General features: G+C 52.4%; 1 pseudogene; it reads left to right on the forward strand.

Annotated features, from left to right (window-relative positions):
- Positions 1–22000: 22000 nt before the first annotated feature.
- Positions 22001–22420, forward strand: LOC148594676 (transmembrane protein 203-like; annotated as a pseudogene).
- The last annotated feature ends 5484 nt before the right edge of the window (positions 22421–27904 follow it).

A 27904-nucleotide genomic window follows, 5' to 3' on the forward strand; every position in this document is an offset into this window, starting at 1 on the left:
CTCCTGTCATCTAGCATGGTAAAAACATTTTTTCTTTATTCTAGAGCTTTCACCTGCATCCTTGTTCAGCCTGAATGCCTTCTTTGAGTTCTGGTTGTATTTCAGATACATGCTGGCATCAACTACCTTGGTCACGACTTGTAAGCAGCAGATCCTTCCAGGGATGCAGGATGCAGGTATGTATCATAAATGCCTGTTTATCTTCTTTCTTTTAAGTTGGTATCTTGATCAAGTGCAATTCTCAACTCCTTTGTCTGAACACATCAGAATTACTTGCAGCATATTAAAATTCAAAATAGAAATGCTAAATTGGTGAGCATTTGAGGGGAGAACTGAAGAGGAAACAAGCCATAAAAAGGAGGAGATAGTGGGCTGCTAAAGGGCAGTCGGACAGACTCGCCGTGAAGCAGGACAAGGAATTGGTGACCTCTGCATGGAGCTGGGAAGAGGGCTTTTTAGCATTGTTGCATTTTATTCAGAGAAAGCTGCATGTCTGTGTTTTGCTGTGCATTTAGAGGAAGGAGGAGAGTTTGAGGCTGCTGCATGTGCAGTGCTATTTGTGTTTTTCTGCTTCTTGAAGCAGTACAAATAGCTCCAGTGCACAACCTGGCAGGGAAGCAAGTCCCTTCCTCTAGGCCTCCTCCTGTGATCCAGGGTCAAAGCGTGCTGAGTTACAGCCCAAGCTGCCCCCCTGGGCAGTCCCAGCTTTGCCTTGGGTCGTATCCCAGGCCACAGCCTTCAGCTGCAGGCTCTGTGAAGCAGTGATGCTTCTTCCAGCAGGGCTTTAATCTCGCGGAGCAGCAGTTACAGCCAGGTAAGGACTGTGATGGCCGCAAGGGAGCACTCTGGATTGGCTTCTCTTGTCTTCGTCTTTTGCCGTAAGCTAGTGGAGGTGTGTGGTAGGTGTTGGCTGCGTTTGCAGATTTCTCTTGTCAGGATTCATCCTTTCTCTAGCGTTAGTGCATTTGTTTTAGAGAAGTTATTTTGTTTCAGACAAAAAGCAAAAATTAGGAATGCAAATGTAAATGCAAAAGAGTAAAAAAAAAAAAAAAGAAAGTCCCCAGAATCAGATGAAGCTTTATAGCAGCAATCTGCAGAGCGATGAATTCATCTGTTGAGTCAATCGATTCCTACAGTTAATGAAATCAAAGTGGAAATCTTATCTTCTTCATATGACACAACTGTTCGCTTTTGTTGCCCCAAGTTTTTCAGCCTTTCCCCTATGGATTGCCCATATCCCACAAGTGTTGGAGCAGTGCAACGCAGGCTAAGGTGACACTACTGCTTTTCACCAACTCTGTATAATAGCTGCCTGAGTCAAGATGATGAAATCACAGACCTCAAGTCACTGCAAAAACACCTTGGAAGTGAAGAAGAAAAAGAGCGTAGATGTCAGCTGGGTAAAGAAATCACTTTGCTCGGCCTGAAAAGATGAGCGAGGAGAGGATGTAGGTTTTATTGGAGAGTTGTTTTTATGGGTGAGAATAGCTGGAAAGGATTCCAGCAAAGACAATGAGCTGCCAAAGTGCTAGTAAATAAAACTAACTCCCAAGTATGGTAAACCCTCCTGAATGTGGTAGAGGTGGCTGCTGGCCACTTTAGTCTTCTACCCAGGAAACAGGACAGGAGGCAGAACTTTGTCATTTCTACACATCTCTGTGCCCCAAGAACTTCAGAAATTCTCCTCCATTGCCATAATTAACGAGCATGTCTCTTCAGTCAAAATTGAATCTGTGGAGCTATTGTCTCCACTGTTGCCTGATTATTGTCCTTGTACTTGTAATAACTGTGCACGAGCAGAATGGCATTTCAGCAAATTCAGTATACAGCAGCTCTCCATCCAGCAGCCCAACGTTTTGCAACCACAGTTGTTTGCTTGTAGAGCAAACGCAGGTGCTGAGAAAGTTTCAGTATCAGATGGCTTGCAGGGCCTAGCCTATGAGGATGAAAGTTATCTGAACTTTCCAGAAGTTGCTGAAAGAAGTAAGTTTAGCACCAAGGGAGCCCTGAAACAAAGGAGCTCCTTCCAAAGGGTTGGCCATGAGGTCCATCAACTGTCTTATAAAGAGGGAGAGAAATCCCTGAACATTTAACCCTCTCCATCCAGCTTGCAAAGACTCTTTGTCACCGGCCTGGAGTTGGAAACTAATTTCTGCCTCAGAGAGCGGGATACATGTATTTAGGATAGAAAAAAAAAAAGTGGCTCCCGCAAGAATTGTGGGTTTTCTTGCCTTGTGGTCTTTGCAATGAAGTGATGCTCACTGTGTAAGGCACAGTGGGAAGCAGGAAACCCTTCTGTCATTGTGGCCAACTCCTGAGAAGTGTTTTATCTAAAGTTGTTTAATGTTGCTCTGTAATCTGAGATGAGACAGACATTAGGAGTTAAACTCAAGTTGCAGAGCTTCTTGTCCCCTTTTGTACCATGGGTCAAACAAATTTGTGACCTAAAAGTTGTCTGGAAACTGGCATTTATTTAACACAGTCAACTAGTTGAAGGTATGTAAAACACACTCCTTTACCCTTGTGTCTGGACTAAATCTGATTCAAAGGAATAGCATTAAAGTAGCTTTAATTAAATTTGATCCATTTTTCTTGTTGCATCCCTTAACCTAATAAAGCTTCTTCTTCAAGTACCTCTTTAATGTGCCCTACGCATTGACCCACTTTTATCCTGATAGCACTGGGAGCTCAAGCCAGTGAATTTGGACCCATGGGTGATGCGGTGTCCTGTGAAGAGAAAGCAGAAGTGCAGTATGCCAAGCTGCTGAGGAAATCACACGATGCAGCCATTAGATGTATGAAGGATGTGGAACACAGGCCCTAAAAGCTCCTGTCGTTTTCTCTCAAGTTGCTGTGGGTGGATAATAATGTTTTTTCTGAAGGTTTGAGCAAGGGTTCTTGTGTCGGCGCCAGCTTGATCACCTGAATGCTGGTTCATAAGTGTAAGATATGTCCCTATAGGCTGCCCATTCTTGTCGTTAGAAGAGGTACAGCAGAATGGAGAAGTGCCTCATCTCTAAGAGAATTGCATCTTTGAGTCTCCTGGGAATGGGGGTGGGCTTGGACATGGAGCTTAAAAGAACATACTGGTAAGAGAGAAGGAATAAGACAAATTTTCAACCTAAGCTAATGCCCTGGCTGACATGTTCTTCCTTCTGAAAATAGAGTATTCTGAAATCTTTACACTTGCAAACTGGGGCCATCGGGGGAAGTGGAACCGGGATACAGGGGTGTGGTGGGATCAGGGTGATGGGGAAACCAGGGTAAGGGGGTCCTGGCAAGGGGAGCATTGGGAACTGGGGACATGGAGAACAGCGGAAAGGGGCACCACCAGAAAGGGGAACCAAAGCATTGAAGTCCCAGGGACACGAGGACTGGGAGCCGCGGGCATCATGGACAGGGGGTCACGGGGACTTGGGGGAACTGGGGACAGAGGCACCGCGGGAAGCGGGAAGAGAGTGACAGGAGCAGCGTGGCAAGGACGGACGGGGGGAAGAGGGAACCGGGGGCAGGTGGAACTGGGGATGCAGAGACGGAGGCAAGGGGGAATCGGGGATGCAGAGACCGGGGGAAGGGGAATCCGGGGACGACGGAACGGGGGGAAGGGGGAACCTGGGACGCAGGGACGCAAGGTTGTCTCACGGATTGTGCTGGGAGGCAGAGGGAGCTGGTGCATGGTGTTGAACAGAAATGCAGTTTTTAGTGTTGGAGGCCTATTCCCCAAGGTAGTGCTAAGGGTGTTGGGAGGGCCAAGCAAAGGGGCAGAGTAGGAGCAGCTGCTGCTGCTCCTGGAGACAGTTTCTCTGGGTCACAGCTTTGGTGGGAAACACTCCTCGACCGTCTAGAAATGAGCCAGGCTGAATGAGGGGGCTTTAGTCTTTCGAGGGGACTTGGAGATCAGCAAGTTACCGTGAGTTTCACAAAGTAAAGATGCTTCAGTTTCATTTAGCTGCAGCTGTGAGGCTGTTCGGGACTATGGATCCCTCACCTACCTGTGAGACAACGAACGTTACTCTGGTGCACAGAGGCAACTTTGTGCTGGATTTGGGGACAATGATGGTTGCAAGAAACCTCCTGCAGTCGTGGGCTTCCCCGCTGAGCTCCGCAGCGCTCGGTGACCCTTTGCTACCTGTGCTGGCTCTGCCCCTTCACAAAGTTACTCTGTGCCTCTGCTGGGACGTGTCCTCTCTGGAACGTGTGGACAGACGTGGTGCCGGGTAGAGCTGCCTGGCCAGGCAGAGCAGGGCGAATGTGACCCTAGGAGGACAGGCTTGGAAGCCACAGGGAGCCGCTGCAGCCAGAGCAGTGACCCCATAGAACAGACCCTGCGGAGTGCCACCGAGTTCAGCTGGGGCTATGCGGCACATGCGGCGCTCCAGCCGAGCAGCAGTGGATGGGTGGAGAAGCCACCCTGGTGGCTTAGAGCTTGTGTCCTCCAGAAATGGGCTGACCCGAGAGGTTCTAGGCAGGGGGATGGTGTCTGAGGGCACAGGCAGAGACAGCAGCAGCGAAGCTGTGAACACGACCATGTGCGAGTCCCTTGGCAGCACTCTGGGGCAGGGCAGGACCATGTCCATGGGGCTGATGGCCCCAGCATTGTAGGATCCTCTGATGATCATGAAATAAGTGATTGGCTTCCTTTTCTTGACAGCCCTTGGGCATGAGGCGGACATTTTCCCTATGTGATGGGGATTGTCCCTTCACAGGGAATCTGCTACAGCCAGGTTGTGACAGAAAGGGGTCTGATCCAGGAGGAGGCCAGGGCTGACAGCGAGGGACTTAGTCCCCAGTGTGTGGTGTGACCTGGCTCCCCACCGGCCTCTGCTCAGCTCAACTGTGGCTGCAGCCCTGGCCCGGGGACACTCAATGGTCTGTCCTGGCCTCAGGGTGTGGAGCTGAAAAGGGCCAGGAGCAGCTCAGAGACAGCTCTGGCTGCTGCCAGGAGATGGAGGCAGTGGGGGCTGCCTCTGCTCAGGGCCCCGGCCCCCTCCTTGCACGGCCATCCTTCCTTTTCCAACCACATCCTGCTTCTGGTTGGAATCAAACCTGCTCTCAAAACCCCGGCTGCTCTGCGGGCAATTCCAGGGCAGGGGATATGACCAAGGTTGCTCTTTAAGAGGTGACAGATTCGTAAGGGCAATGTGAAAAGTGGCACGTGTGGTGTCATCATGACAACGTGCAACTGCTCAATGCCCACGTGAGGTAACCTAGAGAAGCTCAAAATTCCAGAACTCTGCCTGAGTTCTGTTGACAGGTATCTACGAGCGACTGACAGCACAAAGAGGACAAGTAAGTTGGTTTTCCCCATCTTCACTGTTGCCTGTGAGCAATCCTGGCTCCATCCCTCGCTGCCCGTGTGTGCGTGCCGGGCAGTGCGCAGGCGTGACAGTGCAGGCAGGTGAGAGGAGCCCACTGACCTCGAGATACCCACAGCTTCCTTGAGGAGAGGGCCAACGTGGAGGCCGCTTTCGGGAACGGCCTCCTTGCAGCTTTAACTCATCAACGCTCTTCCCAGTGCGTCACATCCAAGCAATTTCTCTCTTTCTGTGTTGACCTTTGCAGGGTCCTTTGCCAGGATGGCCATTAAAAAGAGCCGTCTGATCTCTGTTGTTCTGGCGTTACTGCTCCTGGAGTCATTCATTGCCCGTCAGCTGGTCTTGTTCAAGGTCAGCTTGTCACCCGAGGCCAAGGTGAGCAGCACTGCAGAGCAGACATGTGGCACAGATGCTCCATGAGACAAGAGCTCATGTTAGGGCTTTGGAGTGTGTGGGACTCGCTGGGATGAGTCTTGCAGGCGTGAGTCTTCTCCAGCCATGCCAAAATGCAGGCAGAAGAGAGAAGGCAGGGGCCCTGAAAGAGCCTTGCTGGAGCTGGGGCCAGCATGGGCCAGGCTGATCGAGCCCTCTGGCTGACTCTGAGCCCTTCATCTCAGACTCAAGACCAGACCTTGAAGGGCCCTGTCCTGTCACTGCTCTGCTCGACCATGCTTGAGACTGCCATAGCTTTGGGAGGGTCTCCGCTTTAAGAGCAATAAGAGCTGCTCTTTGGGACACCCTCTTGGGGACATCTTAGCTTTGACAAAGTGACCAGTCTCCTGGCAGGGCTGGGCTCCAGCCCCACCATCCCTGCTGCTCTTCCAGCCAGCCACGAGCTCTTCATTTGTGCTTCCAGGTGGACCGAGGGATGGACGCCGGCTCGTCCCACCCCACTCTGTTCATCATCAAAAGGGAGACAGGTGATGAGAACAACATGGCTGAGATCAGGCAGAGCTTTTTCTGTAATGTGCAGGGTCAGTATCCCCTCTGCGGTGGCCTTGATGCTGCCCTGGGTGTGTGTGTGTGTCTGTATGGCAGCTGGGGTGGCCTCATTTCCCTTTCCTTAGTGTGCCAAAGCGGGGCGTTTCTCATCCGAGTGACCTGACTCTCTTCCAGGGCCAGGCACATCAAGCTATGCCAACGATACTGCGAAAGCTCTGGAGTCCCTAAGAGAGTGGCTGGACAGAGCTCTGAAGGCCATTGCCACTGAGAAAGGGAGAGAGGTAGCAGCTTTTCTTGGAGCACCAGCAGGCAGCAGGCTCCAGAGGTACTTGGCAGGCCCTGAGGAGAAGGGGAGGTGGCCAAGCTGCAGGCAGCTGCCAGCAGCCTGGCTAATGCGGCATCCTGCACGGGGCCGGCTGCGCCGAGCTCCCCGGCTGCCCTGAGCAAGGGAGCCCTGGCAGGAAGACAGCACAGTGGGGAGCCATGGCAGGACCTGAGCTGTACTGGCCCCTGTGCTGGGCCCTGGGGGCCCAGAGACAGACGCTGGCCTTTTTGGGAGCCCACGAGCGCCAAGGATGCTGCTCTGCTTCTTGCCAAGCGGGAAATGCTCCGTGCTCTTGCTTTGCTCTTCCTTCTTCCTGCAACATAAGGCAGTGGTTCCCACCAGGGCACGCACTTTCTGCAGACGTGGTTGGGTGCTGGTAGGGGAGTGTGTTCAAGGTAGAATGCCAAAGGGCTGCTCTGCCACCTCATCTTGCTTTTCCCTAGGAAAAGCAAGGAGCACCTTGTACAAGCTAGAGAGCAGCAAACATCATTTCACAGCAACTGCTCAGGACCAAACGCTGCAATCTGTGAAAGTAGGAGGAAGCCAACTGCTTCCTTGGGTTCTCTGCATTGGGATTATTTCACTGCATTTGTTTCTTGAATTTTGGATGCTTCTTAGGCAAAAGAACAACTCATCAGCAGATGAAAGCATGGAGGAAATTGCTAAGAGCATGAAGGATTTTGCCATGGATTTCCACGGGGTTGGAATCATCACACGGCAAGAGGAAAGAGCTTATGGCTGGATCAGCGTCACCTACCTAGTCTATTCCTTCCCTGAGGTGAGAGAAGGCTGAAACAGCCACCCCTTCTTTGCACTGGGTGCTTGTTGGTTTGTGTGGTTGTTCCTTTCTTTCTTTTGGATCTTTCTTACCTTTTTAAACTCACTTAGCACAGAAGGAAAAGTCTGGGTCTTTGCACCTCAGGAATGATGTAGGAGAAGGAATTCTTTTATTAGGCTAAAGTGCAAGGGGAGGGAGAGAGCAGGGATGAGGGTTTTGCAGCTAAAAGATCAGGGCACATCCCCATGCCGTGTGGACACAGGGAAGAAAACCCCATGCTAACTAACACCGAGCACATCTGGAAAAGCCAAGGCCAACCCGTGCCCTCAAGGACATCCCTTCTGCTTTATTCTGTTTGGCTCTGATCCAATCCAGTTGTGCTCTGGGAACCAGCTCACACATTTCCCCCTCCCTGCCCGCCAACGGCCACATCCCCCACCCCAAAAAAAAAAAAAAAAAAAAAAAGAACCACAGCTGCCTTAAATGGGAGGAGAATGTGACTTGCACCCAGGACATAGGGCTGTCTTGGGATCCTCTTTCTGTCCTGTCTCGTCCTGGCAGAACTCCTGCTAACACGCAGCTGTGCAGCTCAGCCCCGTGGCCAAGGCTCGTGGAGACCTCCTGCCTGGGGACACGCGCTGTGCCTGTGCCAGGCCTGGCACGCAGGGCCCCAGTGCTGCTAGGGGCATCTCTGTGCTAGAGCTGCCCTCACGATGCCCCCCTCTCTCCTTTGGCAGGCCGGGAGCACGGACGTCGGCTGGAGTCTGGGCTACGCGCTGGAGGTCGCCAACACCGTCCCACAGGAGGTGCTGCACTTGGTGTGGAAAAAACCCTCCGTGCGCGCAGCAGCCGTGGCCTTCGTGGGTCTCATTGTCGTGCACACGCAATGGCCATGTAGGAGCTGGGCTGCATCTCTAAGAGAGTAGGAGGGCATCGAGGCTGGACGGCTGACTTGGGCAGGGTGACTTATAAATATATAAATTAACTTATAAAACTTATAAATATATAAATTCATAAATATATAAAATATATTATAATAAATAGATAAATATTATAGAAATTATATTATAATAAATAAATAAATACATAATATAGAAATAAATGGCATTCTAAAGAATGCCTCCCAGAATGCATTAAAGAAATTCTCGTTCTTTTGCTCTTGAATCAAAAGGATTTTAATGTTGTTCGTTCCAGGTAAGGGGGGGTGCCGATGGTGGGAGCTGAGCCAAGGGCCCAGAACAAGGGCCTTGGCCATGGGGAGGTGCTCTGCAAAATGCAGCTCAGTCCCTGGTGTGTGGTGTGACCTGGCTCCGCACCGGCCTCTGCTCAGGTCGCCTGTGGCTGCAGCCCTGGCCCGGGGACGCTCAATGGCCTGTCCTGGCCTCAGAGTGTGGAGCTGAAAACCCAGCCTGGGAGCACCCCATTTCCCGGTCCTTGTGCACCCTCAGCTGTGACTGGGACCCCGGCACAGGCCACTGGGATTTCATTCCTGCCGTGGGTGCCACTGTCTGCTGAAGGGCACAGAGCAGCAGAGTGGTGGAGGAGGGAGGACAGGAGATGAGAAGGCTGAGCCGAACAGCAGGGAGCAGGAGGCAGCAAAGCCTCTGACTCAGGAGGGGACACAAACGCAGGGACAGCAACTCACATTCCAGCTCCTTTTCCCGCCCTCGCCGCGCTCCCAGCCTTTCCACGGCCACGCTCCCGCCGGCGGCCGCCGCTCCGGGCACTGTCCCCTTGCCCGGGACGGCAGAGCTGCTGCAGCCCCAGGGCCCGGCACACGGCCGCACTCACAGCTATGGCCGCCCCCGGCGCAGAGCCCCCAGGCGCTGCCCCCGCCGCCCGCACCCGCTGCCCGCAGGGGAAGGGGCTTCGCGCTGCCAGGGACGCGCTCCAGGCGCCTGCGGAACCGGGAACGGGGGAAGCGGGAACCACTGCGGGAAGGGGGAGCTGGGGATCGCGGTCCCGGCCATGCGGGAACCAGAGCTCGGGGGCACCACGGACAGGGGCTCACGGGGACTGGGGGAAAGCGGGGACGGAGGCACCGCGGGAAGCAGGAAGAGAGTGACGGGAGCAGCGCGGCAAGGACGGAACGGGGACAGGAGGGACCGGGGGAAGGAGGAATCGGAGACCAGGGAAAGGGGGAACTGGGGACGCGGGGACCGGGCAATCGCGGTCCCAGCGACACCGGCGCTGGAACCGGGAGTGAGGAGAGCGCCCCGCGTCGGGAGCCACCGAGCTGCCGCTGACGTCATCACCCGGCGCCGAGCGCCGTCCCCGCCGCAGTGAGGCGCTCAGCAGCCCCCGCCCGACGGCCTCAGCACCTACTTCAGCACCATGGTGTCTGTGCGGCTCTGCTGGGATGGCGAGAACCACAGAATCACAGAACGCTGAAGGTTGGAAGGGACCTCTGGAGGTCATCTAGTCCAACCCCCTGCACACGCAGGGTTGCCTAGAGCACGTGGCACAGGACTGCATCCAAGCGGGTTTTGAAGATCTCCAGAGAAGGAGACTCCACAACCTCTCTGGGCAGCCTGTTCCAGCGCTCTGTCACCTTCGCTGTTAAGAAATTTTTCCTTAAGTTCATGTGGAACTTTTGGTGCTTCAGTTTGTGGCCATTACCTCTAGTTCTGTCAGTGGCCACCAGGGAAAAGAGGCCAGCACCATCCTCCTCACTGCCTCCCTTGAGGTACTTATAGACACTGCTCCGGTCCCCTCTCAGCCTTCTCTTCTCCAGGCTGAACAGACCCAGCTCCCTCAGTCTCTCCTCATAAGGCAGATGTTCCAGGCCCCTGATCATCCTTGTGGCCCTGCGCTGGACTCTCTCCAGCAGCTCCACATCCCTCTTGTACTGTGGAGCCCAGAACTGGACACAATACTCCAGATGTGGCCTCACCAGGGCTCAGTAGAGGGGCAGGATCACCTCCCTCGACCTGCTAGAGATGCTCTTCTTAATGCACCCCAGGATCCCATTGGCCTTCTTGGCCATGAGTGCACACTGCTGCCTCATGGTCAACTTATCCTCCACCATGACGCCCAGGTCCTTCTCTGCAGAGCTGCTCTCCAGAAGGTCGGTCTCCAGCCTGTACTGGTGTCTGGGGTTATCCCTCCCCAGCTGCAGAACCTTGCACTTGGCCTTGTTGAATTGCATGAGGTTTTTCACCGCTCAGTTGTGCAGTCTGTCCAGGTCCCTCTGGATGGCAGCACAGCCCCCTGGGGTATCAGCTACTCCTCCCAGTTTGGTATCATCAGCAAACTTGCTGAGGGAGCACTCTGTGTCTTCATCCAGGTCCAGATGTGGGAAAGAAACACCTGTTCTTTTCACGGTGAGATTTCATACTGTGAAGAGTCCCAAAGATCACACACAACTCAGCAGTTGCTTTCCTGCCTTTATTTCATCCACCTACCCAAGGGATCTGAACTACTGAGTGCTCCTTAAGGCCAAGAGGACAGAGAAGAGGAAGAGGCAGAGGAGAAAGAAATACAAAGTGATGAAATGTCCTTTTTCGCTCTTTCTCCGTTTCCTTTGCATTTCGTTCTCAGCTTCCCCTTCTGCATGGGGATGTCTTCTTTTTCTGCTTCTCGGCTCTTGAGTTTTCTGGGAGGAGCCCTCAAGAGCAGAAGGAAGGGGCACGGCTGCAGGTGCTTGTCTTGGAGGAGAGCATTTTCCAGAGGGCTGCTCCATTCCTGAATAGAGCCAAGAATCTACTCGGTGGCTGCTGAAGCGATGCCCATGTTGCCCTCTCGACACGGATGGCAGGTGGAGCCAGCTGCTTTTGCAAGAACGCACGTGTGACCTGCCTTGCTCTGTTTGTCCTCTGCTTTGGGATGGGTAGCGAGGACGTTTCCCGGAGCTTCTGTCCTTCTCTGTGTAGTTTCTGTCACTACGGCAGGATGTGCAGCTGTTCCCATTGCAGTAGTGTTGCTGAGGGCAGTTTTGTTTGCTGCTTTGCGGGTTGTGAGAGCACCTCCTCTTGGGAGAATGAGCACCCCGTTCGTGGACACTGACGTGTTTTGGGTCCTCTTGCAGGGCTCTCTTTCTCTTTAAAGGCCTTGAGCTCTGCATTTCGAAAGAAGACATTCTAAGATGGCTCTATGCAAAGACACAGCTTGGAAAAGCCCTACACACAATCCCCCCCGCCTCCAGTGCTCAGGAACAAGCCATGGTGTTTTTGCTGTCTCAGCAGATGCCACCAAACTAAAAGTAAACCAAGCAAAATTCTGCCTGTTGTTTTTTGCTTTCATGATGTGAGCATGATTAGGCCTCACTTGCAATGCCTCGCAAGGCCTCGGGAAGCTGGGCTGCGAGTGAGGAAGCAGCAGGGCTGCACTCAGTCTAGTCTTAGCCACTGGTTGAAGGATTGTGGCTGCAGCAGGATGGCTTTCTCTGCACTGTGGCAGGAAAAACATAACGCACAAGCTACGCGCCCGGCTCATCCCTCCACAAAACAAAGAACAAAAAAAAGAAAAAAAAAAGAAAAGGAAGAAAAAGGAAAATGCCTTCATCATGCTTTCTCTTTAGAAGCTTTAAGTACACTCTCTGCCCTGCGTTCCATGCTCTTCTGTTGATGAAGTCAACAGAATCTTCTGGGATGAAGTATTCAGCCATTCCTATTTACTCGGGAGATGGAGTAGTATAGCCCGCATGTATGCAGGGGTTCCTCTGTTGTCCATGTATTGGTTTTGTAATGTCAGTGGGCATGAATGCACTGTGATCTTTGTCATGCTTGCTCCTGCATTTTCCCACGTCTTCTTCTTGCTGCTGGTGTATTTGTAGAAGCCCTTCCTTTTTTCCCCTACTGTTCTTGCTAAGTTTAATTCCAAACAAGCCATGTCCTTCCTTGATGCATCCCTGCATTCTCTGACAGTGTGCCTTTATTCCTCTCAAATGGTCTGACTCTTCTTCCACATAATGTTTTCTTTCTTTTTATGCTTAACTTTTACCACAAGTTCCTTCCAATCCACACAGGTCACAGGTCTCCTGCCCGCCTCGCATCACTTCTTTCTTGTAGGAATGCACCAATCCTGAGCTTGGACAAAGTAGTGCTTGAATATTAGCCAACTATCCTGGACTCTCTTTCCTTCTAGGGCCCTGGACCAAGGGAATCCTTAAAGTAGGTCCCTGAAGAGGTTAAAGTTATTTCTCTTGAAATCCAGGGTTGCAATCCTACTTTTTGCCTAGTTTCCTCCTCGCAGTATATCGAATTCCAACATCTTGAGATGGCTGGAAGGAAGATGGGAGCAGCTCAGCAGTGGATGCCACAAGCCACGGGGAACAAAGGGGTCAGAGTGGTGGATGATTGGTTGTCCCTCTTCTTTTGCCCCAGTGCGCTGTGGGCCAGATCCACCACCAGCACAAAATGACCACGAGATGCCCCAAGATGTGCAACTTGCTGAGGTGAGTGTACAAGGAAGGGCTGTGATGAGGCCTGTGATCACCATCTTGTGCATCACCAACCTCTAGTTGTGCAGATGCAATTGCAGGAAACCCAGGACATCCTCATCAATCTCCTGCTCAAAGTCCATGCAGTTCAGCAGCTGAAACACACCCAGTTGCAGATTGACTGACTATCAGAGCCAACAGCACTCCCTGAATCCTCTGAACCTCCTGCAGAGTCTCAGTTTGAGACATTTGTGAAACGTTTGAGTGGAGAATGGGCCCACGGGCTGCATGACTTGCAAATGGTTATGAACAGTTGGCCATCAGAAATGACCCTCTGGCGGAAATGAACCCAGGTTTGGGTGACTGAGGGGAATGCAGCTCCTGTGGGACAGGAGCCCAGGCCCACTGAGCTGCAGTCTGCCCCCTGCCCATGGGATAGAGAGCCCAGTGTGTGCAGGCTCTGCCCAGAGACACCGCTTACCACCATGCCCACATTGATGAAGACAGATGGTGACAATCTCCCAGTGTTTGTCACCGCAGCTGATCACTGTGACTACATGATCAAACATCCGGGAACATTCATCGGCCGCATTCATCCACAGCTCCCTGGCCAGAGAGGGGAGAAGGTCTCGTGGGCACGGAGCTGGACAGGCAAACCTCTTTGTGCTGCCTGTGCTGCCAACTCGAGCCATCCTGCCACAAGTCTGGCCCCGTGAAGCAAGCTGGCATTTCCACTCAGCTTCGGCAGTGGCAGCCATTCCCCACCACACCTTGCCTGGCAGTCCAGCCAGTCAGGCCTATTTTGGTGAGAGTGGAAAAGTGCCCTTAGTCCACCAAAGCTGTGTCCTTCCAGCTCTCTGTGTTCAGGGCAGAAATGCTGGGCCAGATGAGGAGGAAGGTGGCTCTCACCTAGTCAGCAAAGTGACTCCTGCGTGTTAGGTCTCCAGACTCGTAAGCGTGTCCCAGCCCCCTGCCTCTCCATGGAGTCAGCCAGATGGCCATGCTGACTTCCTGCCTACATGAAACACAGAAGGCCCATTTTGTGAAGCAAGGGGTGATTGCACTGACAAAAGTGTTCTGTCCATAACATTCTGCAGATATGGGGCGGCAGGGGAGATGTCTACAACGCCCTGAGATATCTGTTGCTGCCATTGCCTTTTTTTCTCTACTGCGTAACCCTCCACCTCCAGCCCTAGGCGGGTGGCCTGACTTTGCCTAGGTGTCCCCTGCATTGCCCCCTTGGAGAGATGGGAGGAGAAGGATGGAGCTCCTGGTGGGGCTGACCAGAGGATGCTTTTCCTCCTGACCATATATCTGGCTGTAGCCTTGAAGGTCCTGCTGCCACAACATGTGGACAGTGAGTAGTGAGCTGCTGGGGTGCGGTTGGATGGCTGGGATCAGGGTCATGGTGTGCTGGTCCCATAAAGAGGCAGAGCTTGCAGGTCGCCAGAGGGGCTACAGCTCTGCCGCTGGCACAAAGCTTTTGGCTATCCCAGGTTCAGGGAGAGTGGGATGCACCTGCACTCGATGCTTGGGAGGCACATCATCTTTGCCAGGGGAGAAGGGGAAAGAGTTCTCTGGGCATGGAGCAGCACCATAGAAGTTGCATGTTTTGACAATACGATGCAGAGAGTGGTGGTTCCTCGCTAGTCTGACAGTATGTTGGAAGTGAGGGAATATAGGCCTGGCAGCTGGGACCTTAATCCCTTGACAGAGACAGTGTTGCAAAAATCAGCATCATTCCTGCTCCCTGAACTGAGGTGGACAACCAGCTTGTCACCAGTCCCCTGTTCCTTTAGGCGATGGTCATCAAGCCAGGGCGCACCTGTCTCGATGTCCTCCTGGGGACAGGCAGGTCAGCAGGAGCAGAAGGAGATGCTCCGACAGCTGTGCGAAGGATGAGCGTGTGTGTCTGCAGGAGGAGCGGGCTGGAGAGTCACTCTCGGATTCCTTGTTTAGGCACCTCAGTGGAATGCATGCGCCCAGGTTGGGGAGCACTTGTGTTCGGTCACAGTATGTTACTCTTCATTGTACATTAGCCCCTTTCAGAAACTTAATGCCAAATTCTCTTATCCTTGATTGGATAGCCAGTAGGTGCAGCATTTACTAATTTCGTTAAGTGTCCAGTGCAAGCTGTCTCCTGCAACTATAGATAGCCACCTATTTTCATTCAAGGCTTTAGGAATGACAAGAGAATGGCATAAAGGTATTATTTGAGTGTCCCTGACCTGTGCAATCCCCACCAACTTGCTTTTGTGTTGTCATTGTAACAAACGTCTTGTGTAGTTTTAAGCCTTCCTCCTTTGAATTTGTCTTTCACTAGGTCAGAGAGCAATCATTTTAGGGTTAGTGTAACATTATTGCCTGCTGTCAATCCTTGACCTCATGCTCTTACAGATGGTATTCCTCCTCTCCCCATAGCTCTAAAGATGGGTCTTGACTTATTTTTCAGGATCCCAGCTGTTCCACAGACAACATGAGGAGGTAGAACCTGATGCCCACAATGACACGGTGTCCTGCTAGCTTGGTAAGGGAGAAAGTAAAATAATCCATAGGGGGTCAGCCAATAAACTTTATTCACCAGTGCAAGATCTTTGTGCTAACAACATCCACCATTAAGTGGCACAATTGTTATGGGGCATAAGCTTTGTAATTAGCCTCTTGCAATTAGTGCAACTGACTAAGGTATGCTGCTTGTCCCTGGTAAAATGCTATAGCGTTTCTTCACCATGAGTGTCCAGGAGATGACACCACCTTGCAAAGAGATGACAACTGCTAGCATATTTCTTCTCCCTGAATGTGCAGAGGGCTCTCAACTGGCTACCCCGCATGGATAGAGGAGCGTAAGACCCAAACGAGGACAGGATCACAGCTTTACTTTCCCACCATCAAGCCTTCTTCCCTTCCCAGACTGGTCACAGTGCAGCAGCTCCCCTGATGTAAGAGAGCCCCAGGAAGGAAGGAGTGTTCCAAACTTTTCTGCTCCCTTGCAAACCCTGGACTCCATGGGACAACCTGCTACTACAGGGGCTGGCATTGAGCTCTCTCAGCTCTGGCTTCCTGGTGATGCAAAACATCTTGCAGGTCTGGCATTGTCAGAGAGTGGGTCCATCAGGTCAGTGTCTCATGTCCAAGGACTCCTGATGGGACATCTCCTCACAGTACCAGAAGCGGGGAGCATGCCTTGGGGACTAGGACCATCTCCCTCGGGGGAGCATGGCCTCCCCAGCATGCTCTCCCATGAGCCAGGGGTCTCCTGGTTGCAGAGGCCCTTCTCCTCTGTCACCCCAACAGCAAAGCCTTCCTCAGTGCCCCATGTGGCTCACACTCGTCTGTCCCCCTGCCCCTGCCAAAACTTTGCCTTGCACCAAAGCAGGGGAGGAGCTTGATCCTCCTTCTCAGGATCCACACAGCTGGCAGTTGACACTGCTGGTCCCCAGCTCCCCCTCACTCACAGAGAGGGATCTGGACGGGCTGGATTGATGGGCTGAAGCCAGCTGTAGGAGATTCAACAAAGCCAAGTACTGGGTCCTGCATTTGGTCACAACAACCCCATGCAACACTACGGGCTTGGGGCAGAGCAGCTGCAGAGCTGCACAGCAGACAAGGATCTGGGAGTGTTGTCTGACGACTGTTGAACATGAGCCAGCAGTGTGCCCAGGTGGTCAAGAAGACCAACAGCATCCTGGCTAGCATCAAGAATAATGTAGTCAGCAGGACTAAGGGAGTGATTGTACCTTCTGCTCGGTGCTGGTAAGGCTGTGCTTCAAATACTGTGCTTAGTTTTGGGCCTCTCACTACAAGAAAGACATTGATGCACTGGAGTGTGTGCAAAGAAGGGCAACAAAGTTGGAAGGGGCTGGAGCACAAACCTTACGAGGGAACTGGGAGTATTTAGTCTGGAGGAGGTTCAAGGGAGACCTTATTGCGCTCTACAACTACCTGAAAGAAAGTTGTAGTGAGGCAGTGTAAGAGGCTGTTTTGAATTGTCTTTTGCCTCGACATTGTTGCCATAACTCCTTGGCCTTGGCTCAGGGAAAACCATGATGTCAGCTCCAGGTGTTTCGTCTCCCTACAATTACCTACTTCTTGACCTTGGCACTCTACCTCTGGGAGGACTGTGAGATTAACACGAGGCCCAAACAATGCCCAGCAGTGTCTATGGAGCAGGGCTGGCACTCATGTTGGGGGAAGAGGAGCACCAGAGCAGGCAGAGAAGGGAGGCGGACTCCGCAAGAACAGGGACATAAGAGCACTGCGTATTCCCTGCCCGGGGGGAGCGTGCAGCAGCTTCTTCCCAGATGTGTGTGGTTTCTTCTGGGGGTGCACAGCTTCTTTCCCGGGACATCACCTGCATCGAGGTGTGTGGAACATCACCTGCACCAGGGTGCATGCAGGACATCACCAGCACCGAGGCACCTGTGCCTCCACCAAAGCAGAGCCAGCGACACTTAGCTGGACTGGTGGTGGTGGTAACTATAATCCTGCTACATCTCTCTCTTCCGCTTGCTTGCTTATCCTTCTTTCTTTTTTCCTTCTTCTCTCTGTCCTATTGTGCTTATGAGAATGAAGTTTACAAGGTTGTACGGCATTTGACCTCATTTGTGTCTTAAATCTCACTCTTGGGATCTTATCGAAACCTCCCCCGACACTGGATCGGGACAGGCAGGAGGTCTGTCTCTTCTCCAAAACAACTATCAATAGGAGAAGAGGAATTGGCCTCAAGTTGTGCCAGGACAGGTTCAGGTTAGATATTAGGAAAAAATTCTACACAGAAAGGGTAAAATGTATGTGGACTCAGAGAACAGTGGGAGAGCAAGGAAGGATTTTGCAGGATCCATTGCAGCATGCATGCAACTGCTGTCCCTGGTTGCTTATCGTCTGCATGATTTGATGCAGGTTGGCTGCCAGAGGAGGCACTCACTGCATGTGGGCAAACACGGTCCTTGCCTTGCTCCCCATCCACTTCTCAGTCTTATTTTCATGGGCAGCATAGATGGGACTGTTCCCCAAGGTTTTTCCCTCTTCCATCACTCTCACCCCTGGCCACAGCACTTCCTGTAACCTCCCTTCCAGGCCCTTTTCCCTGCTGGCACAGGGGGTGGAATATAGTGAGTTGTCACTGCCCATAAATGAGTTTTGGGGATGAGGGAATATTTCACACTTCTGGGAAATATTCTTGCTGGGGAAATATTCTTGCTGGGGAAGTTAAGAAAAAACCTTGTTGTATTTTCTTTTACACGTCTTCATGCTGTAGAAATTTCCTCATTGTAGTGACAGGTAAGAGTCTCTTAGTGGCTGTGTTGTGGGGCTATGTGACATTTCTAGATAATTTAAGTTTCATTCAAATGAGCAGACTCCAAGTAGCTGTATCAAATCCTATTAGAGGATGAAAAGGAGGAAGAGTGAGCCAAATGCGGAGATGAGTGCATAAGTAAGAAGCCTTACCTCTGTCCTCAGACTGGCAGTTATTGGTAGCACTTACAATAACAAGGTTTTTTATGTGTTTTTAAACCTTTTTTTATAATATTTTTTTTCAAATAAAATAGCTAAGTGCTGTGGCATGCTCCTGTCATCTAGCATGATAAAAACATTTTTTCTTTATTCTAGAGCTTTCACTTGCATCCTTGTTCAGCCTGAATGCCTTCTTTGAGTTCTGGTTGTATTTCAGATACATGCTGACATCAACTACCTTGGTCACGACTTGTAAGCAGCAGATCCTTCCAGGGATGCAGGATGCAGGTATGTATCATAAATGCCTGTTTATCTTCTTTCTTTTAAGTTGGTATCTTGATCAAGTGCAATTCTCAACTCCTTTGTCTGAACACATCAGAATTACTTGCAGCATATTAAAATTCAAAATAGAAATGCTAAATTGGTGAGCATTTGAGGGGAGAACTGAAGAGGAAACAAGCCATAAAAAGGAGGAGATAGTGGGCTGCTAAAGGGCAGTCGGACAGACTCGCCGTGAAGCAGGACAAGGAATTGGTGACCTCTGCATGGAGCTGGGAAGAGGGCTTTTTAGCATTGTTGCATTTTATTCGGAGAAAGCTGCATGTCTGTGTTTTGCTGTGCATTTAGAGGAAGGAGGAGAGTTTGAGGCTGCTGCATGTGCAGTGCTATTTGTGTTTTTCTGCTTCTTGAAGCAGTACAAATAGCTCCAGTGCACAACCTGGCAGGGAAGCAAGTCCCTTCCTCTAGGCCTCCTCCTGTGATCCAGGGTCAAAGCGTGCTGAGTTACAGCCCAAGCTGCCCCCCTGGGCAGTCCCAGCTTTGCCTTGGGTCGTATCCCAGGCCACAGCCTTCAGCTGCAGGCTCTGTGAAGCAGTGACGCTTCTTCCAGCAGGGCTTTAATCTCGCTGAGCAGCAGTTACAGCCAGGTAAGGACTGTGATGGCTGCAAGGGAGCACTCTGGATTGGCTTCTCTTGTCTTCGTCTTTTGCCGTAAGCTAGTGGAGGTGTGTGGTAGGTGTTGGCTGCGTTTGCAGATTTCTCTTGTCAGGATTCATCCTTTCTCTAGCGTTAGTGCATTTGTTTTAGAGAAGTTATTTTGTTTCAGACAAAAAGCAAAAATTAGGAATGCAAATGTAAATGCAAAAGAGTAAAAAAAAAAAAAGAAAGTCCCCAGAATCAGATGAAGCTTTATAGCAGCAATCTGCAGAGCGATGAATTCATCTGTTGAGTCAATCGATTCCTATAGTTAATGAAATCAAAGTGGAAATCTTATCTCCTTCATATGACACAACTGTTCGCTTTTATTGCCCCAAGTTTTTCAGCCTTTCCCCTATGGATTGCCCATATCCCACAAGTGTTGGAGCAGTGCAACGCAGGCTAAGGTGACACTACTGCTTTTCACCAACTCTGTATGATAGCTGCCTGAGTCAAGATGATGAAATCACAGACCTCAAGTCACTGCAAAAACACCTTGGAAGTGAAGAAGAGAAAGAGCGTAGATGTCAGCTGGGTAAAGAAATCACTTTGCTCGGCCTGAAAAGATGGGCGAGGAGAGGATGTAGGTTTTATTGGAGAGTTGTTTTTATGGGTGAGAATAGCTGGAAAGGATTCCAGCAAAGACAATGAGCTGCCAAAGTGCCAGTAAATAAAACTAACTCCCAAGTATGGTAAACCCTCCTGAATGTGGTAGAGGTGGCTGCTGGCCACTTTAGTCTTCTACCCAGGAAACAGGACAGGAGGCAGAACTTTGTCATTTCTACACATCTCTGTGCCCCAAGAACTTCAGAAAATTCTCCTCCATTGCCATAATTAACGAGCATGTCTCTCCAGTCAAAATTGAATCTGTGGAGCTATTGTCTCCACTGTTGCCTGATTATTGTCCTTGTACTTGTAATAACTGTGCACGAGCAGAATGGCATTTCAGCAAATTCAGTATACAGCAGCTCTCCATCCAGCAGCACAACGTTTTGCAACCACAGTTGTTTGCTTGTAGAGCAAACGCAGGTGCTGAGAAAGTTTCAGTATCAGCTGGCTTGCAGGGCCTAGCCTATGAGGATTAAAGTTATCTGAACTTTGCAGAGGTTGCTGAAAGAAGTAAGTTTAGCACCAAGGGAGCCCTGAAAGGAGCTCCTTCCAAAGGGTTGGCCATGAGGTCCATCAACTGCCTTATAAAGAGGGAGAGAAATCCCTGAACATTTAACCCTCTCCATCCGGCTTGCAAAGACTCTTTGTCACCAGCCTGGAGTTGGAAACTAATTTCTGCCTCAGAGAGCGGGATACATGTATTTAGGATAGAAAAAAAAAAGTGGCTCCCGCAAGAATTGTGGGTTTTCTTGCCTTGTGGTCTTTGCAATGAAGTGATGCTCACTGTGTAAGGCACAGTGGGAAGCAGGAAACCCTTCTGTCATTGTGGCCAACTCCTGAGAAGTGTTTTATCTAAAGTTGTTTAATGTTGCTCTGTAATCTGAGATGAGACAGACATTAGGAGTTAAACTCAAGTTGCAGAGCTTCTTGTCCCCTTTTGTACCATGGGTCAAACAAATTTGTGACCTAAAAGTTGTCTGGAAACTGGCATTTATTTAACACAGTCAACTAGTTGAAGGTATGTAAAACACACTCCTTTACCCTTGTGTCTGGACTAAATCTGATTCAAAGGAATAGCATTAAAGTAGCTTTAATTAAATTTGATCCATTTTTCTTGTTGCATCCCTTAACCTAATAAAGCTTCTTCTTCAAGTACCTCTTTAATGTGCCCTACACATTGACCCACTTTTATCCTGATAGCACTGGGAGCTCAAGCCAGTGAATTTGGACCCATGGGTGATGCGGTGTCCTGTGAAGAGAAAGCAGAAGTGCAGTATGCCAAGCTGCTGAGGAAATCACATGATGCAGCCATTAGATGTATGAAGGATGTGGAACACAGGCCCTAAAAGCTCCTGTCGTTTTCTCTCAAGTTGCTGTGGGTGGATAATAATGTTTTTTCTGAAGGTTTGAGCAAGGGTGCTTGTGTCGGCGCCAGCTTGATCACCTGAATGCTGGTTCATAAGTGTAAGATATGTCCCTATAGGCTGCCCATTCTTGTCGTTAGAAGAGGTACAGCAGAATGGAGAAGTGCCTCACCTCTAAGAGAATTGCATCTTTGAGTCTCCTGGGAATGGGGGTGGGCTTGGACATGGAGCTTAAAAGAACATACTGGTAGGAGAGAAGGAATAAGACAAATTTTCAACCTAAGCTAATGCCCTGGCTGACATGTTCTTCCTTCTGAAAATAGAGTATTCTGAAATCTTTACACTTGCAAACTGGGGCCATCGGGGGAAGTGGAACCGGGATACAGGGGTGTGGTGGGATCAGGGTGACGGGGAAACCAGGGTAAGGGGGTCCTGGCAAGGGGAGCATTGGGACATGAGGGAACTGGGGACATGGAGAACAGCGGAAAGGGGCACCACCAGAAAGGGGAACCAAAGCATTGAAGTCCCAGGGACACGAGGACTGGGAGCCGCGGGCATCATGGACAGGGGGTCACGGGGACTTGGGGGAACTGGGGACAGAGGCACCGCGGGAAGCGGGAAGAGAGACCGGGGGAAGGGGAATCCGGGGACGATGGAACCGGGGGAAGCGGGAACCTGGGACGCGGGGACCGGGGAAAGGAGGAATCGGAGGAAGGGGGATCCTGGGGAACCGGGAGCCACTGAGCTGCCGCCGACGTCATCACCCAGCGCCGAGCGATGTCCCTGCCGCAGTGAGGCACTCAGCAGGCGCGACGTCACCCCCGGCGCCGCAGTGACGTCACGGCGCGGCGCTGACGTCACGCGGCGCTGCTGTTGTCGCTGCGCGAGCTGGGGCAGTGGCTGCGCCTGGCGCCCTGCGAGCTCGGCCTGCAGGGGCTGGCGCTGGTGCTCTGCTCCGCGCTGCTGGCGCTCAAGGCGGACGGCGCGGCCGTCGCGCTCTCCTGGTGGGCCGTGCTCGGGCCCTGCTTCGCCGCTGATGGCCTCAGCACCTACTTCAGCACCATCGTGTCCGTGTGGCTCTGCCGGGATGGCGAGAAGGGGCTGACCGTGGTGCGGCTGCTCTAGGTGCTCACCGTGCTGGGCCTCAAGTTCGTCTTCGAGCTGCTGCTGTGCCACAAGCTGGCAGAGGGCACGCGCGAGCTCTGGTACGGGCTGGTCATGGTGCCCGTCTTCATCCTGCTGCAGCTGCTGCTGCTCCGCGCCTGCTGCGTGAACTGAGGGGCGACGCGGATGGCTGGGGACTGACCTTCTGGAGAGCAGCTCTGCGGAGAAAGACCTGGGTGTAATGGTGGAGGATAAGTTGACCATGAGGCAGCAGTGTGCCCTTGTGGCCAAGAAGGCCAATGGGATCCTGGGGTGCATTAAGAAGAGTGTCTCCAGCAGGTCGAGGGAGGTGATCCTGCCCCTCTACTCAGCCCTGGTGAGGCCTCATCTGGAGTATTGTGTCCAGTTCTGGGCTCCACAGTATAAGAGGGATGTGGAGCTGCTGGAGAGAGTCCAGCGCAGGGCCATAAGGATGATCAGGGGCCTGGAACATCTGCCCTACGAGGAGAGGCTGAGGGAGCTGGGTCTGTTCAGCCTGGAGAAGAGAAGGCTGAGAGGGGATCTAATCAGTGTATATAAGTACCTCAAGGGAGGGAGTGCAGAGGATGGTGCTGGTCTCTTTTCCCTGGTGGCCACCAACAGAACTAGAGGTAATGGCCACAAACTGAAGCACCAAAAGTTCCACAGGAACTTAAGGAAAAATTTCTTAACAGTAAGGTGACAGAGCACTGGAACAGGCTGCCCAGAGAGGTTGTGGAGTCTCCTTCTCTGGAGATCTTCAAAACCCGCTTGGACCCATTCCTGTGCCACGTGCTTTAGGTGACCCTGCGTGTGCAGGGGGGTTGGACTAGATGATCTCTAGAGGTCCCTTCCAACCCTATGCATTCTATGATTCTATGGGCCGGCCCCAGCCCCAGCTCCAGCCCCGGCCAGGATGGGCACGAGGTGCCGGGGGCTGCGGCCCAGAGCGGAGCCACTGCGGAACAGCCGCGTCAGGACGGGGCAGCGCTGAGCCCCGAGCAGCAGGCGCGGGGCCCGGGGGCCTGCGCTGGCCTTAGCGCCAGGCTTCACTCCAGCCACGGCGATTCTGATATCTCCGCAAAGGCCCCGTTTGTGCTGCGTCGCCAACGTCGGCCTGGCTCGGCTCTCGTGTGAATGTGTCCTGATGTGCAGGCCCTGTTGGACGGGCCAGTGAATGTAAAGCAAAACTGTACAGATGGGGGAATTATACACATACAGCTCCTTGTTTCTTGTTGTTGTTTATTTTCCCCCGGAAAGTTTCTGTACTGAAACCTGCCGCCTGGAGTAAGAATTCTTTGGGGGTTGTTTATGTGCTGTCGGCACCTGTGTAAACCTCAAGCTGCTGCCAGCCTGAAACAGAGAAGCTGCTGCTTGTCCTGAGCAGTCCGAGGCCATGATCTTAACACCGATTTCTGCAGTTCTACTCCAATGTGTTCCCATTTCTCCTGTCCCCTCCCCGAGCGGCACTTCCTGCCCTCAGGGTGCCAGCAAGGTTGTCTCACGGATTGTGCTGGGAGGCAGAGGGAGCTGGTGCATGGTGTTGAACAGAAATGCAGTTTTTAGTGTTGTAGGCCTATTCCCCAAGGTAGTGCTAAGGGTGTTGGGAGGGCCAAGAGAAGGGGCAGAGTAGGAGCAGCTGCTGCTGCTCCTGGAGACAGTTTCTCTGGGTCACAGCTTTGGTGGGAAACACTCCTCGACCGTCTAGAAATGAGCCGGGCTGAATGAGGGGGCTTTAGTCTTTCGAGGGGACTTGGAGATCAGCAAGTTACCGTGAGTTTCACAAAGTAAAGATGCTTCAGTGTCATTTAGCTGCAGCTGTGAGGCTGTTCGGGACTATGGATCCCTCACCTACCTGTGAGACAACGAACGTTACTCTGGTGCACAGAGGCAACTTTGTGCTGGATTTGGGGACAATGATGGTTGCAAGAAACCTCCTGCAGTCGTGGGCTTCCCCGCTGAGCTCCGCAGCGCTCGGTGACCCTTTGCTACCTGTGCTGGCTCTGCCCCTTCACAAAGTTACTCTGTGTCTCTGCTGGGACGTGTCCTCTCTGGAACGTGTGGACAGATGTGGTGCCGGGTAGAGCTGCCTGGCCAGGCAGAGCAGGGTGAATGTGACCCTAGGAGGACGGGCTTGGAAGCCACAGGGAGCCGCTGCAGCCAGAGCAGTGACCCCATAGAACAGACCCTGCGGAGTGCCACCGAGTTCAGCTGGGGCTACGCAGCACATACAGCGCTCCAGCCGAGCAGCAGTGGACGGGTGGAGAAGCCACCCTGGTGGCTTAGAGCTTGTGTCCTCCAGAAATGGGCTGACCCGAGAGGTTCTAGGCAGGGGGATGGTGTCTGAGGGCACAGGCAGAGACAGCAGCAGCGAAGCTGTGAACACGACCATGTGCGAGTCCCTTGGCAGCACTCTGGGGCAGGGCAAGACCATGTCCATGGGGCTGATGGCCCCAGCGTTGTAGGATCCTCTGATGATCATGAAATAAGTGATTGGCTTCCTTTTCTTGACAGCCCTCGGTCATGAGGCGGACATTTTCCCTATGTGATGGGGATTGTCCCTTCACAGGGAATCTGCTACAGCCAGGTTGTGACAGAAAGGGGTCTGATCCAGGAGGAGGCCAGGGCTGACAGCGAGGGACTTAGTCCCCGGTGTGTGGTGTGACCTGGCTCCCCACCGGCCTCTGCTCAGCTCAACTGTGGCTGCAGCCCTGGCCCGGGGACACTCAATGGTCTGTCCTGGCCTCAGGGTGTGGAGCTGAAAAGGGCCAGGAGCAGCTCAGAGACAGCTCTGGCTGCTGCCAGGAGATGGAGGCAGTGGGGGCTGCCTCTGCTCAGGGCCCCGGCCCCCTCCTTGCACGGCCATCCTTCCTTTTCCAACCGCATCCTGCTTCTGGTTGGAATCAAACCTGCTCTCAAAACCCTGGCTGCTCTGCGGGCAATTCCAGGGCAGGGGATATGACCAAGGTTGCTCTTTAAGAGGTGACAGATTCATAAGGGCAATGTGAAAAGTGGCACGTGTGGTGTCATCATGACAACGTGCAACTGCTCAATGCCCACGTGAGGTAACCTAGAGAAGCTCAAAATTCCAGAACTCTGCCTGAGTTCTGTTGACAGTCAGGTATCCACGAGCGACTGACAGGACGAAGAGGACAAGTAAGTTGGTTTTCCCCATCTTCACTGTTGCCTGTGAGCAATCCTGGCTCCATCCCTGGCTGCCCGTGTGTGCGTGCTGGGCAGTGCGCAGGCATGACAGTGCAGGCAGGTAAGAGGAGCCCACTGACCTCGAGATATCCACAGCTTCCTTGAGGAGAGGGCCAACGTGGAGGCCGCTTTCGGGAACGGCCTCCTTGCAGCTTTAACTCATCAACGCTCTTCCCAGTGCGTCACATCAAAGCAATTTCTCTCTTTCTGTGTTGACCTTTGCAGGGTCCTTTGCCAGGATGGCCATTAAAAAGAGCCGTCTGATCTCTGTTGTTCTGGCATTACTGCTCCTGGAGTCATTCATTGCCCGTCAGCTGGTCTTGTTCAAGGTCAGCTTGTCACCCGAGGCCAAGGTGAGCAGCACTGCAGAGCAGACATTTGGCACAGATGCTCCATGAGACAAGAGCTCATGTTAGGGCTTTGGAGTGTGTGGGGCTCGCTAGGATGAGTCTTGCAGGTGTGAGTCTTCTCCAGCCATGCCAAAATGCAGGCAGAAGAGAGAAGGCAGGGGCCCTGAAAGAGCCTTGCTGGAGCTGGGGCCAGCATGGGCCAGGCTGATCGAGCCCTCTGGCTGACTCTGAGCCCTTCACCTCAGACTCAAGACCAGACCTTGAAGGGCCCTGTCCTGTCACTGCTCTGCTCGACCATGCTTGAGACTGCCATAGCTTTGGGAGGGTCTCCGCTTTAAGAGCAATAAGAGCTGCTCTTTGGGACACCCTCTTGGGGACATCTTAGCTTTGACAAAGTGACCAGTCTCCTGGCAGGGCTGGGCTCCAGCCCCACCATCCCTGCTGCTCTTCCAGCCAGCCACGAGCTCTTCATTTGTGCTTCCAGGTGGACCGAGGGATGGACGCCGGCTCGTCCCACCCCACTCTGTTCATCATCAAAAGGGAGACAGGTGATGAGAACAACATGGCTGAGATCAGGCAGAGCTTTTTCTGTAATGTGCAGGGTCAGTATCCCCTCTGCGGTGGCCTTGATGCTGCCCTGGGTTTGTGTGTGTGTTTGTATGGCAGCTGGGGTGCCATACAGCACCCCAGCTGCCCTTTCCTTAGTGTGCCAAAGCGGGGCGTTTCTCATCCGAGTGAGCTGACTCTCTTCCAGGGCCAGGCACATCAAGCTATGCCAACGATACTGCGAAAGCTCTGGAGTCCCTAAGAGAGTGGCTGGACAGAGCTCTGAAGGCCATTGCCACTGAGAAAGGGAGAGAGGTAGCAGCTTTTCTTGGAGCACCAGCAGGCAGCAGGCTCCTGAGGTACTTGTGCACGTCCTGAGGAGAAGGGGAGGTGGCCAAGCTGCAGGCAGCCGCCAGCAGCCTGGCTAATGCGGCATCCTGCACGGGGCCGGCTGCGCCGAGCTTCCCAGCTGCCCTGAGCAAGGGAGCCCTGGCAGGAAGGCAGCACAGTGGGGAGCCATGGCACGACCTGAGCTGTACTGGCCCCTGTGCTGGGCCCTGGGGGCCCAGAGACAGACGCTGGCCTTTTTGGGAGCCCACGAGCACCAAGGATGCTGCTCTGCTTCTTGCCAAGTGGGAAATGCTCCGTGCTCTTGCTTTGCTCTTCCTTCTTCCTGCAACATAAGGCAGTGGTTCCCACCAGGGCACGCACTTTCTGCAGACGTGGTTGGGTGCTGGTAGGGGAGTGTGTTCAAGGTAGAATGCCAAAGGGCTGTTCTGCCACCTCATCTTGCTTTTCCCTAGGAAAAGCAAGGAGCACCTTGTACAAGCTAGAGAGCAGCAAACATCATTTCACAGCAACTGCTCAGGACCAAACGCTGCAATCTGTGAAAGTAGGAGGAAGCCAACTGCTTCCTTGGGTTCTCTGCATTGGGATTATTTCACTGCATTTGTTTCTTGAATTTTGGATGCTTCTTAGGCAAAAGAACAACTCATCAGCAGATGAAAGCATGGAGGGAATTGCTAAGAGCATGAAGGATTTTGCCATGGATTTCCACGGGGTTGGAATCATCACACGGCAAGAGGAAAGAGCTTATGGCTGGATCAGCGTCACCTATCTAATCTATTCCTTCCCTGAGGTGAGAGAAGGCTGAAACAGCCACCCCTTCTTTGCACTGGGTGCTTGTTGGTTTGTGTGGTTGTTCCTTTCTTTCTTTTGGATCTTTCTTACCTTTTTAAACTCACTTAGCACAGAAGGAAAAGTCTGGGTCTTTGCACCTCAGGAATGATGTAGGAGAAGGAATTCTTTTATTAGGCTAAAGTGCAAGGGGAGGAAGAGAGCAGGGATGAGGGTTTTGCAGCTAAAAGATCAGGGCACATCCCCATGCCATGTGGACACAGGGAAGAAAACCCCATGCTAACTAACACCAAGCACATCTGGAAAAGCCAAGGCCAGCCCGTGCCCTCAAGGACATCCCTTCTGCTTTATTCTGTTTGGCTCTGATCCAGTCCAGTTGTGCTCTGGGAACCAGCTCACACAT

Source organism: Tinamus guttatus, unplaced genomic scaffold (genome assembly GCF_059628265.1).
Source record: "Tinamus guttatus ecotype Peru unplaced genomic scaffold, ASM5962826v1 Tinamus_guttatus_pri_ptg000215l, whole genome shotgun sequence".
Classification (NCBI taxonomy): domain Eukaryota; kingdom Metazoa; phylum Chordata; class Aves; order Tinamiformes; family Tinamidae; genus Tinamus; species Tinamus guttatus.